The sequence below is a fragment of the Saccopteryx bilineata genome, chromosome 3 (assembly GCF_036850765.1).
Source record: "Saccopteryx bilineata isolate mSacBil1 chromosome 3, mSacBil1_pri_phased_curated, whole genome shotgun sequence".
NCBI classification, from domain to species: domain Eukaryota; kingdom Metazoa; phylum Chordata; class Mammalia; order Chiroptera; family Emballonuridae; genus Saccopteryx; species Saccopteryx bilineata.
In genome coordinates this window covers 55212342-55226419 of record NC_089492.1, presented here as the reverse complement: position 1 = coordinate 55226419, position 14078 = coordinate 55212342, and positions in this window count along the sequence as shown.

Genomic DNA, 14078 nt, shown 5'->3' with positions numbered 1-14078 from the left:
TGTTATTGTTTTATTACTCTTTATTGTGTGGTATTATTATGTATGATAAAAGTGGGTTCCACAGCAGAAATAGTACAGTTATTTGTTTTTGATTTGGCATTAATAAGGCTGGTACTACAAATTTTGGAAAATGTTCTACTTCTCCTATAGCATGTGGCCTTGTTGACATTTGTATAAGTCATGTGGCCTTTGCAAGTAACAAATATGTGGCTTCTTAGGCAGTCAAAACCTTCACCACAAGTAAAATCTACATGTAGGTTGGTATAGAGAAGGGCTGTTTTGACCTCAAAACACCAGCATGGCTTTGGTTTATTGTGATAGGTGAGAGTTGGATAACCGAGTTTGGAGTGTATAGTGAGGTCCAATAAGGGAAATTTAGGATTATATTATTGGGGTTGATAGGTTGTCCTAATATGAAATTCCTGGACCCTGGGGTAGATTGATAATGGCACACTCAATAATTGGTGTTCTGCATCTGCACTAGTATTCCTTGGGTTATTAGAAAAAGAGAGTTGTTTTGCCAATTTAAAGGTATCATTAAGTGAAAGTGGGCAAAAAGATAAGGTATTTATGCATTTTCTTAATGACTTGAGTAATCTATAGGGTCAGATTTAATAAGGACAGAAGTCCTTGCCTGGGGGAGCAGGTTGAACAAACTTGTAAAATAATAAGACTATTAGGAATATTAATAAAATAATTATACTGAAGTCTTATTTACCACATTATTTCTTTGTGTTATGTTTTTTCTTCTTCAAGAGGAGATTGAGATTTTCTAGGGGCTACTAGTCCATTTGGTTTCTTCTTTTTTTTCTTTATGGTCAGCCTGTTCCAAGTGGTATTGTTACCAATGACAGTCAGGTAGCACTGGGGAGTTTGCACTATTGACCAAGATGATGCAGAGGGAGTTTCTTATACTGAGCATGATGGAAGCTAGAAACATAACTGATAATAAATTAATAATGCAGAGGAGGGACTTAGCTTCAAACCCCCTCCCTGATAGCAAAATATAGGAAGAAAAGGAAAATGAGATGGTTTTCTTTAATGCCCTGAACTGGGGAAGGGGGGAGGGGACCCAGGATTGGCAGCAGGAGGACTTCCCCCACCACCACCCCTGCTGCTAGATACCCCTGAAATAGTCCCAGAGGGTCCACAGCCTCACCCCTGTATGAGGAAGGAATAGTCCTCTCCATGAAAACCCAGTGGGGCAGCCAATTTGTCCAGGGACCACCCTTATCCAGAGCAGGACAATTCCCTTTGAGTCAATACCCTATAGGTAGAATAAACCAGGAAGGCCACTACTGGGCTCATATTTCATTTTCCACTTCAGATTTACTGAATTGGAAAAATTCCAACCCCTAATATAGGGAGGATCCTCAGAAAAATGGCAGATCTTATCACCTCCATTTTTGTCACTTACCAACCAAACTCGGCAGACATACAGGCTCTCCTTAACATCCTGCTAATGGCGAATAGAGGGTGGCTAGTTCTAGGTAAGGCTAATAAAGAGGCTTATTACTTTTATCAAGAGAATCCCAATGGGACCCCCAACCCAGTTTGGGAAATTCCCTTAAGAGCCCAACTGAAACCTAAATAGCAGGAACTTAGCCTTCATAGAACACTACAAATGGTGCATATTGGAAGGGCGTAAGAAAGGGGTGCCTAAACAAAAGATTCTGAATAGGATACAGGCCATTCAACAGAAACCAAATCAAGATCCTTCTGAGCTTTTAGAAAGAATCTATCAGACCTATTGAAAGCACAATGATGCTGACCAATAGGCACCAGAAAATGTCTGGATTGTAAATATAACTTTTATTGAGCAAAGTGCCCCAGACATCAGAAGGAAGCCCTGATGTTTAGATGGGGCATTGGGAATAAATTCCTCCCAGCTGCAGGATATAGCCTTTAAAGCAGGGGTCCCCAAACTTTTTACACAGGGGGCCAGTTCACTGTCCCTCAGACCATTGGAGGGCCAGACTATAAAAAAAACTATGAACAAATCCCTATGCACACTGCACATATCTTATTTTAAAGTAAAAAAACAAAATGGGAACAAATACAATATTTAAAATAAAGAACTAGTAAATTTAAATCAACAAACTGACCAGTATTTCAATGAGAATTATGCTCCTTTCACTGACCACCAATGAAAGAGGTGCCCCTTCCAGAAGTGCGGCGGGGGCCGGATAAATGGCCTCAGGGGGCCGCATGCGGCCTGCAGGCCATAGTTTGGGGACCCCTGCTTTAAAGTTTATCATGCCCAGGAATCAAGGAAATTAAAGCAGTCCACCATTTTCTGAGAAACAGTGCAGGGAAATCAGAAGGAGAGATAGGACCCAAAAAGAAAAGGGAAAGACCCATTAGGCACCAATCAACGCACCTGTTAAAAAAGAAGAGGGTCATTAGAGAAAGGACTGCCCAGAACTCAAAAGGAAAAATAAAAAGGATAGAATCTCTCACTAAAAAGTGCTAGAAAGAAATGACAAACATTCATCTGACGGTGAATGATGAGGCACCTCTAGATACCTCCTGACTTATAAACTATTTTCCCCCAGGAACCCTAGATACAATTGACAGTAGGGAACAAGCTAATTGACCTCCTTATAGATATGGGAACTCATATTTAGTGCTAAATACAAAACTAAACAGAAAAAGTTTAGCTGTGGTGCCTATTACTGAAATGACTAGAAAAATATAAAAACACGTATTCCTTCAACCTCTGGAATGCCAGCCTGAGGTAGCAAAATTTCTACTCAAAGAAATAATCCCTAGGTTTAGATCTTCTTACAGTATTTAAAGTGACAATGGATCGTCACTCACTTCAGAAATCTCCCAGAAGATAAGACAGGCACTACTGATTCAATGGAAACTATATGCACCTTGGAGACCCCAATCTGCAGGAAAGACTGAGAAAATGAACCACACAATAAAGAAAAGCCTAGCGAAGATATGCCAGGAAACACATTTGAAATGGGACCAGGCAATCCCCATTGCCTTGCTCCGGATTAGAGTAGCACCCTGAAGCAGGTTTAAATTAAGCCCTTTTGAAACAACTTATGAGAGACCCTTTCAAGTTTCTGTTTCAGAAACACCCCTTTAGATTTAGAACATGAATCAAAAATCCAGCAATATGTACAACATTTAGGGCAAATGCTAACAACTTTGTACAAGTTTGCTCATTGCATGTCAATCTACCCGTCTGACGAGCCCTTACCTCTGTGCCAGCCAGGAGACTGAGTCTTACCAAAGACCTGGAAAACTCAAGGTCCTGAACTACAGGTAGCCAAGCAATGGTCCCTATGACATCCTGCTGACAACACACTCTTCCCTAAAGCTCACAAGAATCAGGCCATGAATCCACCACACACAGAAAAGTGGATGCCACCTGAGGAGGATTCAGACCTCACTGCTGCTGCTGCTGCTGCTGCTGCGCAGGAAAGCTGGACCTGCACTCCTGAAGGAGATTTAAAACTCCTGTTTCAGAAAAGGATCATGTCACCCAAAACTAAGTGACAATGTTACTTTTTATTTTATTCTGCATCTCCTAGACAGTGACCTCCTTGGCACAAACTTGTTGGTTGTGTCACCCAAAGCCCTGCTCAGGATTAGATCATGGGGACCCTTTAGTCTCTTCAGTTTCTGATTTCACCATAATTCCCCCTGCACTGTTAGGCATACTCCTCACTAAATACTTGGTTGTCTGTCTGCACAGTAGGTCTTACTTTGGAAGCCCATCTGCCACACCATCCCTTGAAATAGGAGGCAGTCTACCAGCTTTGTTTGTTCAGCAGTGCCATCCGCTAGACACCACACATGCTGCCTTCTGAAGACATCATTTTTTATTCTTTGCTTAAAGGCTTCCCTCCATTCTTGACCCCTTCTTCTTTAGTAGTAGCAAGAATCTCTGGGCGCAAAGATAGGTAACACTATGTCCCTTTGCAGCAGGAAGAAACTACAGAAAATGAGACCTCCATCCATTTACCTTTGTAGGATTACAAGGGTCCAGAGTTTTGAAGGGGGTAATTGTAACCATAGCCAGTTCAGGTAGCACTGAGAAGTCCCCACCATTGACCAAGATGGTGCAGGGGGAGGTACTTACATTGAATGGGCTGAAAGCTAGAAACATAAATGGACAGGACCTGAGCATGGAAAAAAGCTAGCAAAATAATTGGATAGGAAAAAAAGCCCTCCCCTCCCTATTCCTATAAGAAGTGTAGACTCATGCAGGATGGGGAGATGGTCTTTTCGATAGGAATCTACCATTCTCCCAGGTCATGGCAGCTGAATAAACCTCTTTCCTTTTTGCACTATCACCTGTCATGACTTCGACTTTTGCTGCAGCAAGCAGCCAAACCTGGTGTTTGTATTGTTTGTTTACACATGGCTTCACCCTGAAATAGAGTAATTATTTAGCTATTTTGGGGAACTAACAGCTTGTAGGGGTAAACTGTATGACAGTGTATGGTCCTATTCAATTGGGCATGAGCTTAGAAGCAGGGACCCATCTTTTTATGTTTTGATTAAGACCTGTGAATATGAGCCTGACCAGGCAGTAGCACAGTGGATAGAGCATCAGACTGGGAAGCAGAGGATCCAGGTTCGAAACCCGAGGTCACCAACTTGAGCGCAGGCTCATCTGGCTTGAGTACAGGCTCACCAACTTGAGGGCAGGGCCGCTGGCTCAAGCGTGGGATCATAAACATGACCCCATGGTCACTGGCTTGAAGCCTAAAGGTCACTGGCTTAAAGCCCAAGGTCGTTGGCTTGAGCCCATGGTTGCTGGCTTGAGCAAAGTGTCACTTGCTCTGCTGTAGCCCCCTGGTCGAAGTACATATGAAAAAGCAATCAATGAACAACTAAGGTGCTGTAACAAAGAATTGATGCTTCTCATCTCTCCCTTCCTGTCTGTCTGTCCCTATCTGACTCTCCTGTCTCTATCAAAAAAAAAAAAAAAAAAAAAAAAAACCCTGTGAGTTTGGTTTGGTTTATATAACAGGGCATCATAGTTGACAGAGCATTTTTTTAATCCAAGTTTTTGAATTGTTTGATAGAAGTTATATTTGTGTAAAAGAAAGAACTTTTATATAAAGTCTGAAATGGGTTTAATTTTAACATTGGAGTTGGGCTTACCCAAATTTGTAAAAGTCTAAAAGTAGAATTTGTAGTCAGTTTTGATGAGTTTCCTGACAGTTTTGTTATAATTCCCTTTAGGGTTTGATTAGTTTTTTTCTGTGTGTGTGTGTGTGTGTGTGTGTGTGTGTGTGTGTGTGTGTGTGTGAGAGAGAGAGAGAGAGAGAGAGAGAGAGAGAAACAGAGAGAGAGACAGAGAGAGACAGAGAGAGACAGAGACAGAGAGAGGAACAGATAGGAACAGATAGGAAGGGAGAAAGATGAGAAGCATCAGTTCTTTGTTGTGGCACCTTAGTTGCTCATTGATTGCTTTCTCATATGTGCCTTGACTGGGGGGCTACAGCAGACTGAGGGACCCCTTGCTCAAGCCAGTGACCTTGGGTTCAAGCTGGTGAGCCTTGCTCAAACCAGATGAGCCCACACTCAAGCTGGCGACCTCGGGGTTTCAAACCTGGGTCCTCTGCATCTATCTCAGTCTGATGCTCCATCCACTGCACACCACCTGGTCAGGCTTTTTCTAGTTTTTCTGATGACTGAGGTCTTCAAGTTAAACAAAGGTACCAGTTTATTCCTAAAGGTTTGTTAATTTGATGAGTAATGTGAGAAGTGAATGATGGCCCATTATCACTTTGTAGGGATCCTGAGAGCCCAAATCTTGGAATAATTTTCTTTAGTAGTCATTTTACTTCTTCTGGGCTTGTTCTATTCAGGTGGGAAATGCCATCCGTTGAAGGTATCTGTCAACCCTAGTAGTAGGTATTTGTATTCCCTGTATGAGGATATTTGGGTGAAGTCTAATTGCCAGTCCTTATTTGGGTAGAGCCTCACCTCTGGACCAGCTCAACCAATGGAGAAGGTGGTTTTGGTCCCTGTGGTATGTTGACTTCACAGAGGAAATGGCTTTGGCTGACCTGTCTGATGGTCTTTGTTAACCCCTTACTAGTAAATAGGCGCTAAATTATCTCTATCAAAGGGATAGTAGTCATGAGGACCTTTGATAACCTTCCATTAGATGGCCTGGGAAGATGTATAAGGTTGTTTTGTTGATGCTATTCTTTTCCATTTTTAATGAATTCATGTTGTTTTGTCCAGTCTATTTTTTTCTTGGTATATTGGGATGTTAATTAGCAGATGTCTGTTGAGGGAATTAGTGCCCAAATAGCAATCAATGGTTTTAGCAGTTTGGTCTGCAAATTTGTTTTCCAGGGTAATTTTATCTGTTCCCTTTTGGTGTCTCCTAGAGTTATTCATTGTTACATTTTTTTAGGTAGGTAGACTGTTCAGAGGAGTTGTAAGATGTGTGAATTATATTTTGGGGGGGGTTTCTTTGGCATTTAGGAATCCTCTTTCTTTTTATATAGCTGTATGACTATGTATTACTAGAAATGCATATTTAAAGTTTCTGTAGACATTTAATCTCTTGCCCTTGCCAACCTTTAGGGCCTTGGTTAAAACAATCAATTTTGCAAGCTGTGCTAGGGTCCCTGGTTAGAAGACTTGCTTCCACAACTTGGTGCCGGGAAACTATGGTGTATACAGAATATCTGATCCCTTCTCTAACATAGTTCCTACTATCAGAGAACCAAAACTCATCTGGGTTGGGAAGAGGTTGATCTTTAAGAGCATGCCCATTAGTATAGGCTTGATCTATTGTCTCATAGTAGCTATGTTCAGTCTTTGGGCCTCAGTCTTTGGCATTAGTGTAGTTGGGCTTAGTATAGAGCAATGCTTTATTTTCATCTGTAGGTTTCCTATTAGGATGAGTTGGTACCTTAATAATCTATTGTTGGAAAGCCAATAAGATCCTTTGGCATTTAAGAGGGGGCCTATTTGATGGGAAGTATACAAAGTAATTTTCTGCCCCAGGGGTATTTTGAAGGCCTCCTCTAAGAGTAGGTCACTGGATGCAACTACCTTGAGACAATGTGGCCAATCCTGTGCCACTAAATCTAGATTCTTTGAGAAACTTCCAATAATTTTTTTAACAGCTCTTAAAGCCTGAGTTAGAATATTTAAAGCCACCTCTCATTTTTTTGTGTCATAAAACTGAAAAGGTTTCTCAGGGTCTGGTAGACGTAGAGCCAGGGCCTGTGTTAGGGCATATTTTAGACACTCAAATGTTCTTTGCTGTTCTTATCTTCAGATCAGGGTGTTCTACCCATTATTACCTTTTTTGAGGGTTTCATGGGAGGGAGGCTGGATATTTCTCCATATTTCAGTATTTATAGTCTACAATAACCTGTTAATCCAAAGAAGGCCCAAAGCTACCTCTGGGTGATAGGAGTTGGACAAGCCTGTAATCTTTCAGAGGATAAGGTTTTTTCTCCCAGGGTCAATATTCTACCCTTTGTTGGAAGACTTATGCATTCTTTCTCAATATTCTGTATCCCCATTCAGCCAAGAAATTTAGGGTTTGTATGGCATGCTGGCCGCTCAGTTCCTCTGTTGGGGAGCAAATGAAGAGGTCATCTACATATTATATAATTTAGCCATGCCCCTTAAAAGTTAGCTCTAACAAATCTTCAGCTACTACCTTCCCAAAGAGATGAGGGCTGTCTCTGAAACCCTGGGAGAGAATGGTCCAGGTGAGCTGCTGCTTGGATACCTGTACATTTGTTCATTTGAAGCAAATAGTAATTGGCAAGTAGGCTTTTTTTTTTTTTTTTTTTGTATTTTTCTGAAGCTGGAAACTGGAAGAGAGAGACAGTCAGACAGACTCCTGCATGCGCCCGACCGGGATCCACCCAGCATGCCCACCAGAGGCAATGCTCTGCCCCTCCGGGGCATCGCTCTGTTGCAACCAGAGCCACTCTAGTGCCTGGGGCAGAGGCCAAGGAGCCATCCCCAGCGCCCGGGCCATCTTTGCTCCAATAGAGCCTCGGCTTCGGGAGGGGAAGAGAGAGACAGAGAGGAAGGAGAGGGGGAGGGGTGGAGAAGCAGATGGGCGCTTCTCCTTTGTGCCCTGGCCGGGAATCGAACCCGGGACTTCTCCACACCAGGCCGACGCTCTACCACTGAGCCAACTGGCCAGGGTGGCAAGTAGGCTTTAAAGAGATGGAAAAGAAAGTATCTTTTAGGTTTAACTCTGAGAACCACTGGGATTGTGGAGGAATTATTTTAAGTATTATAGAAGGTTTAGGCACCATGGGATATATGGGTATTATGGCCTCATTGATTATAGGTCCTGAACAAATCTGTTTTGTTTGGGGGTTTTTTTTGACCAGTAGGATAGGCATATTGTAGGGCAAGTTGTAGAAATCCATACCCCATGTTTGAGGAAATTAGATTTTGTGATCTGTAATCCTTGCTGGGCTTTTGGCTTGATTACATATTGCTTTTTTTTGGGGGGGGGGTTATTTGGAATTTTTAAATTAATTGTAACTGGCATAGCCTTATGTGCTAATCCCTAAATTTTATGGTCCAAATTTGTGGGTTTAGGTCTTGATTAGCATTAATGTTTATTTTAACTAATCCTATTGTAATATATATATATATATATATATATATATATATATCCATATCAGAATGAGTTTCTCAATGCTTGAGGAGAAAATCACTTGAGTCTTTACCTTAAAATATCTCTTCTTGATAGTAGCGTGGGGCACTCCAGCAAAATTAAGAATTTATAAGGAAATATGGCTGACCCCCAGAAGCAGTTTAAAAGTGATATAAAACTTCTGACTATGGGAGTTCTGTGTACCCCATCACTTGTTTGGTTTCTGAGGACAGTTGTCCAGAATGAGAGATCAGTATGGAATAGGCAGCTTCTATATTTAAAAGAAAAGTAATGGACGTACCTGACACTTCTAGAATCACCCTAGGCTCCTTCCCTTTGATGTTGATGGTCACTTCATGATCCAACTGGAGTGTAGGGCTATTGTAGAGGGGGATTCCAACCTGGGGACCTTCTGAGTCCCCAGGCAGTCTTGTCTCCAATGGCCAGGATTACAACACAAAAAGCATGGCTGTGAGGGAGTCCTTTCCCAGGACACTCCCTTTTCCAGTGTCCTGGCTTCCCATATTTGTGAAAGTTACCAGGAGGCTTTCCTTTGGGCCTTCCCTGAAATAGTTGGTGGCCCTGTAGTGCAGTCAACAATTGGGCCTGTCATTTCTCCTTATGCTTCTCCTTCTCCCTTGTCCTCTCCTTCGCCTCCTGGCCTTGATTATATAACAAAACAGGGAAGCTACTCTTAAAAGGTTAGTGAGGTTAGCATCGGTCTGTCCTAATCAGTTTTCCCTCCAGGGAGTTTGGATCTAAGTTAGTAAACTTTATAACTGCTTTCCCTAGCTTTTCCAAGAAGGCCGCTGGTTGGATGGTTCCTCCCTGGCAGCCTCTATGGATCTCGTGGTTGAGCTCTCAATCTTGGGTCAGGCCATTTGGGTGATCACTGCTAGAATTACTGGATCTATTTTACATCCCTGCTACAATCCTGGATCATTTCTTAAAGATATAAATGCCTGCACATAGGAAACCTCAATCCACTTGCCTTGTTGGTAGCAGAAGAGCTAATTGAAAGATAGTATTGTAATTTTTGGTTGTTCTAGCATAACTTATATATATAGTTTAGATGGACAAAAATTTTAGTATCCTTTACAGTATCTTAAAATAAATTTCCAGGCTCTGGCTGGTTGACTCAGTGGATTGAGCGTCAGCCCACTGTGCAGACATCCTGGGTTTGATCTCCAGTCAAGGCACACAGGAGAAGCAAGCAATTACTTCTCTTCCCCTTCATCTCCCCTTCTTTCTCTCTTCCCTTCTTGCAGCCAGTGGCTCAGTTGGTTTGAGTGTCAGCCCTCAGAACTGAGGATAGCTCAGTTGATTTGAGCACTGGCCCTAGACAGGTGTTGCCAGATGGATCCCAGTCAGGGTGCATGCTGGAGTCTATCTCCCCTCTTCTCACTAAAAAAATAATAGGATGTACATTAGCTTGCAACTTAGTCATACAACTCTGCTAAATGTGCGATCTGCTATTCCTTTCTGGACTTCTTTGAGTTCTTCTAACAGTCAAAGACTGTGAGGGACTTTTACTCCCCAACCTGTGGTGGCTGCCATCTTGAGTTGCTCAATTGTGTTATAACGTAGACTGCCATTTTCTGGCCAGACTTCCTTGTCTTCTAGTTTATATTGCAGCCAGGCACTGTTACAAAAAAAGACTAATCTTTTCCTTTTTAGGGTTCAGGGGTCAAACTTATCCCAATTTTTAAGGATGCATCCAAGGCGCGAGTCTTGAGGTATTGAGTTTTGATTCCCCATCTGTAAGAAAATAGAGGAGAGCATGAAAGAAAACAAAAGTCCTCATTTTTCTTGTTCCTACATTAAAGGGCTAGAGAGGGTATCCTAAGCTCCATTTCTGGGATTCCTGGAATACGCATGCCTTACGGTGCAACCCATCCTACAGTCTCATCCCTGTTGGGACCATCTACCATCTATAAACTCGGGGATAGGAAGTTCTTGCCTTTTGGCCTCTAGCCACTAGTTTGACCTGCCAATGGGTGTTATGCCCTTCCCACTCTCATTCTCTGCGACATGCATGTCAGTTTAAGAAAAGCGGTGGCCATTACTGATTTTAGAGGAGATATTTCTTCCCATTCCCTAGCTAGCTTTTTTAATTCCCTACGAAACTAGTAAGTCCAGTACAGATGACTTGCTGACGAGAGGAAGACTTGCCATTTCCCTTTCCTATGACCCTTTTCCCCCCTATTCTTTGGGGTCCTTAGGCTGCATGTGAAAGTGATGCTTAATAGGACAAGGGAGGCCTCTGGGGTGAAAAGCCAGGGTGGCACTGGTGCTCTGTTGTGTCTGTCATTTATGATAGTACACAGACAGCACACTCTCTCTGGGCATTGCCTACCTGCCAGTTCCACATGTATGCTTGAAATGTTGGGCATAAGGTCCATATAAGGTACATAAAGTAGGTGCCAGGTTCCCACTGTCCAACTAAAGGAGATAAGGGTTGGATCTTCTTGGAGTTCAATAAGATACTGTGACTAGTCAGGTGAAAATGTTTCAGAACCTACTTGAAAATATGGTCTCCTTGAGTTGTGGGTTAAAGATGATAATAAGAAAAAAGAAGTAGGTACCTGACAATGGGTTCTGCCCAAGGTCCCAACCAGCAGCGGAACAACAGGCAAGCCAGGGGCTGTACATGATTTGTGTTGGTCAAATAAATCTGTAAATATGATATATAGGTTTGCTCGCTTATAGTTTGCATTGGGTGTGGGGACAGGCTATAAGCAGGCAGGGTTGTTATACCCAAAGGTATACCCTAAGGCTTAGTTTTAAGACTAAGCCTTTCCCACCCTAAGTGACTTTGTATCAGGACTTACTTGTTTGTATATTGGATTAAAGGTTTTGATTTCTACACTATAAAATGGGGCAGGCCAGGAGCTTGCTCTCTTTCAGTTTCTGAGATTAGCATTAGAAAGGAGAGCAGAGAAAGGCCATGTGGAGGAGAGAAGAAGCAGCCAAGATTCCAGAATGTTGAGAGAGAAGCCAGTTTGTGCAGAGAAAAAGAGATGGGGAACAGAGGTGAATAAGGCTGGTGAGCTAGAAACCTTTGATTCTAGGAAACAAGGATAAGTCAGTGGCTTTGGGAGCCCTGAATGGAAAGAGAAGTGTTTTCCCACTGTGTGTATTTCTTGCCCACTGGGTGCAAGCTAGGATTAAAGCTAATGGCCCACCAGTTCTTGGCTCCATTGTTTCATTACCGTCTGTCCCAATCAAATGCGAACCTGCATGGGCCAGGCGGCTGTGATGGTGGCTGTGGCTACTGGCCATACAATTTGATTCATTATAATAGTCACAAGTGAACAACACCTCAGGAAAGGCATACCTGGTATGTCTTTCCCAGCAGAAGAGCAGACACAACAAAACCCATGACAACAAGGAAGGAGTGGAGAAAGGACATGACACCAAACACATAAGAAGTTCTGAGGGGTTGAGAGTGAGAATAGGTCTGGAGTTGACAAAGAGAAAAGGATCTAAGTTTAGGAGATCATATTCTCTCTCTCTCTCTCTCTCTCTCTCTCTCTCTCTCTCTCTCAACTGTTAACCTTATGGGGAGACACTGCAAGGAAGGGGAGACTGATGGATTTTACAGTGTGCCTTATTGCTTGGATGTCTTCTCGTGGCTGGTGGGGTACCTGATGTTTTCTTCCCCAGTCCATGACCAGCTTATCATTTCTTGGGAGTCCTCTGGAAGCGAGCATCCTAGTGGCTTTTTAAAGATCTACTCATGCCCATGAAGTACCTCAATGTCAAGAGAGAGAGAGAGAGAAAGTCCCCCAGAAAAATTCATATGCATGTGAGTTGGATTTGCAGATTACCACTGTCAACAATTTGACCATGAGAGGCACCTACTAATTTCCTTTGAGTGGCCATAGGGCCTCAATCTCACCTGCAGAAATGTAGTACTCTGGAGACACATCTCTGCTAGGCATAAGATCAGAAACAGTTAAGAATCCATAACAACACAAGGGAAAGTGCTATATAGACAGAAGGCACCCTGCTAGCAAAAGGAAAAGGCAAGTGCAGCCGCCTTCGCAGAGTAGTTATCTGAGTTATGGCACCGAAAAATGTCACGAGTTCTGCAGTAGTGTTTTGGGATCTCTTGATCTTGAAAGAAGAATTTTAGAAGAGAGACGCAGATAGCAAAACAGGCAGTGGTTTGTTGGCAAAGGGAAAGTACACTTGGAAGATTTCCAAGCAGGCAACTCAAATCAAATCCAGTGCCCCACCTGGTTACATAGTCAGTCTCTTCTGTTTGCTTGGGCTTCCTCCCTGCCTCCTAGCAACCCCACTCCCTCACCCAATCTGATTTGCTCCTGTCCATCCCAGAGGCAGATCACTGTAGGCAGTGAGTGGTAAGCCTGCACTGTTTATATTTTAAGGCCATGCACATGCTTTATTTCATCATTTTTGCCTTTTTACATCTAGCATCCCCTATGGAAGGTCATATAGCGGTCATCATCCTATTTATTAGTTCCTCTGCATATGCTCTTCCTGGGTGTGTAACTGCTTTAGGCCATATCAGAGACTTAAAAGCACAGTCAGCTATCTGGTTATCAGCTCATGGTTTTGTTTAAGGTTGATGTTTCCCTTCCCTCTCTGTTCCCTCATCCAACTCATTTCTGATTAGCTACCTACTCTAACAATTAGTTGAAAGATTATGGGAAGCAGTGTAGTCATATGGTGCCTAGATGCTAACCCACAAACTACTAGTAACTTTATAAAGATAATGTGACTTTATCTCTAAAGGAGAAAGATTGTGGTTGCTGCCTTCTCCTAGGGAATAAATTTAGCATTTTTATAGTGAAACAGCCTTACACCAGACCTTGTGACAGGTTGCAATATGAAGTGTTCAACAGCCTGACCTGTGGTGGCGCAGTGGATAAAGCGTTGACCTGGAAATGCTGAGGTCGCCGGTTCGAAACCCTGGGCTTGCCTGGTCAAGGCACATGTGGGAGTTGATGCTTCCAGCTCCTCCCCCCTGTCTCTCTCTTCTCTCTCTGTCTCTCTCCCTCTCTCTCCTCTCTAAAATGAATAAATAAATAAATAAATGAAGTGTTCAACAGTATGCATGATATTTTCTTGCTAAAAAATGTTTAATTAAACTATAATCAAGGTTCTGAATCTAACTTGAAGTTTGCAGAAGATACAGGGGAGTGAGGTCCAGTTAAATGACACCATGAGAAAAGTCAGTCAGACAAATACAGAATATAAGACCCATGGCCTGGGTTTTTCAAAAAGTCAGTGAGATGTGTATAAATTTTTAATGGTGTGAGATAAGCAGAGCTATTTTAGGCAGAAAATTTCTAAAGAAATGTAACAGACAAATGCAATACTTGAAACTTGACTGGAAGTTTCAGCCAAACGGGGAATTTAAATATGGATTAATACTAGATGGTATTATAGAACAAATGGTAATTTTATTAGATATAGTACTTTT